Raw genomic sequence first — 2,762 nt, 5'->3', positions numbered from 1 at the left:
CCCCGGCGAGGGCCCCCCGGAGGGGCTGCCACACCTGGGCCGATGGAGGATTAGAGGGATGCAAACCCGACGTGGGAGAGTCGTTCCTGCCTGTGCTGACGATGCTGTATTGCTTGGGAAAGCCACCCCGACTGGGAATATGTGCTGACGTTGGAGAGAGTTGCTCCAGCTGGTGTTTGAGGTGCAAAACGTGGTGGGAACCACAGGGATTGTTGCAAACGTGCTGCTCAGCATAGGGGAAAATAACTCGGCTGAGGCAAGGCGCTTCCAGCCCACCACACCCTCAGCCTGCCTACAAGCTCCTTCCCATGTTGCACTGGGACCAGCATCGTCCGGAGACCTTCGTGCCTGCGCCTCCTGCCCATGCTGTCCCCAAAAAGCCTCTTCTTCCTGCTGTTCCTCTAGCAGAGTCACGGGGGTGACAAACCGAGCTCGTCCCTCTGCTCTGGCATTGGCACACCCACCCAGGAAAGCCTGCAGCCACCATCAGTCACCATCGAGGATGGTGCCCTGTTCTCACCCTTTCATTGATCCTTCTGCTATGCCTGACACCAAGGTCCCGGCAAGCTGCTGGCTCCTGCAAGGATAATCGTCATCTGCAGTTATCAAGGACCAAAGCATCGTATGGGCACCAGAGCCCCTCAGGAGCCTGCAGCCAGGTGTCAATGCCCGGGGGCTCTGCACCATCCAGCACAGCACTGCATGGCCCAGCACAGTGCCTTATCAGCCTTCCAGGAATTAATGGGCTGGTTGTTCCAGCCCTGCGGAGATCCTAGCATCTCCTACCAGCAACGCTCCGGCCTCCTGGCAAGGGCATTTGGAGAGGGCTCAGGGGTGGTGGTGGTGGGGAACCAGGTTATCCATCAACCCCATAGGTTCTGGATGACTTGGCAAGCCGGGCGTGTTGCAACACCCTCCTGCCAGACAGCAGGAGCTGGGCTATAGCCACCGGTGGGGGTGAAAGGGGACACTGGAAGGGACACCTGAGTCACAAGGGACTCAAGACACATGCCCCATGATGCTGCTAGGCCCTCTGAAGGTGACAGTCCTGCTGGGCACAGGGTCTGCTCCTTTGGACAGTGCCGATAGATGGGAGCGGGTTACAGAGAACAGGCTGAGAAATGATTTACGGGCTGGGAAAGCAGCAGGACCCAGATCTGACCTCCCAAGGCCCCTCTGGTCAGGGGTCCATGGCAGGCAAGCAGCCGTGGGGTGAAGGTGGTGGCCAGCATCCTCAAGGATGGCAGGCATGGAGAGCATGGGCAGTTTCAGGAGCTTGTCAGAGCTCCACATCCCCAGTGCCCGGGCAGTGCCCACCATCCCCATGGGAGCCATGTCCCCCCACCATGCCCCACTTCTCCCTCCCAGGCGGGGGGGCAGAAGGGCTTAGTGAAACCAGAGCATCTCCTCTCCCCACCACCCCCTGACCATGATAATGGTGGAAGGCAGCCATGCTGGCGGGGGACAGCGAGTGCCCCGGTCACCTTTTCATCCCGGCACTTCAGGACCTTTTCCTCCTTTTGTGACGCAGTTTGGCTCCATTACCCCAGCCTTGGCCCCCGGCCATGTCCCGGGGTCTGAAGTTATGGATTCAACAGCCGGAGAAAGCAGCCCGGTGGGACACGGCGTGGGAGGACTCTTGGCCCAGCTCCACAGCGTAGGCAGAGCACGAGGATTTCTTTCCCAGCACCCCACCAGGCGTCCAGCGCGGGGACCCCTTCCGGCAGGCTTTGCCCTGCTCCCCAGCTCCCTGCCCAGGCGCAAAGTGACCTCTCTTGGTGCTGACAGCTCCAACAAGCCCCCAAAAGCCAGGCAGCATCCTAGAGAGCAAAGGGGCAAGCCTGGGATGCAAAGGGCATTCCAAATGGGAGCATCCTGACGAGCTGCCTGGGCTCAGCCTCCAGCCCCAGCCCAGCCTCTCCCAGCCCCTGCGAGCTGGCAGGCAGCCGGGTGATCCCAGGGTGCCTTTCCCCATCCTGTCCGGCTGCTGGCTCCTTCCCAGATGGGTGACAACCCGGTGATCCCAGGAGCCATCCCCTGGTTTGGCATCCCGCAGCCCCATACGCCCCTTCCGAGCCCTCCCCATGCCACGGTGGCGCAGGCTGCCAGCGAGGAGCAGGGATCAGCCGAAAATAACCCCTGACGAGCAACACAGCTATTTTGGTAATTATTTCAGTTTTCAATCTCCAGGCGAGGTGACTTGCTTAGGCTAATAATTGCTTCGGTTGGATTTTATCTGGCTAATTAATCAGTTAATAAATGACTTTGCTGCAGGGGGACAGACGCTGCGGCTGTCTCCTTAGCTTGGGACTGGAAAAAAACAGGGAAGGAGCACAGCCCACGGGATTTCCACGGCCCCACAGTACGCACAGCTGCCCCAGGTTGTCATGGGACAGAGAGCACCAAAGCGGGGACCCCCAGCCTGTTGGGATGCAGAGCCATCCTCGGGAACATCTGCAGCAGCCCCGGCCAGGAGGTGACAGCCCTGAGCCCGTCTCTCTGCTGCAGAGCTTTTGGGACTCAGCTGGTTTTCCTCGCCGGTACCTCTGCTAGATGGTGAAGCTGAAAACTGGGAAAAGCAACTTGGAAAAAAAGAAGTCGTCATCTTTGCCACAGAAAACGTGGGATTTCCCTTTACTGCCCGGCCTTCGTTGGCATGGGTGTGCTTCTCTGTCAGTGCTACCACAGGCGAGCCAGGGAGAGATGGTGTACCACTGGCCCCAGGACGGGGCTCGGGTGGGAGAGGGGGCAGGTTTCCTCTC

This window comes from Pygoscelis adeliae, unplaced genomic scaffold (genome assembly GCF_000699105.1).
Source record: "Pygoscelis adeliae isolate BGI_AS28 unplaced genomic scaffold, ASM69910v1 Scaffold245, whole genome shotgun sequence".
Lineage (NCBI taxonomy): Eukaryota > Metazoa > Chordata > Aves > Sphenisciformes > Spheniscidae > Pygoscelis > Pygoscelis adeliae.
The sequence above is the reverse complement of the archived record's forward strand: the minus strand, read 5'-3'. Positions refer to the sequence as shown.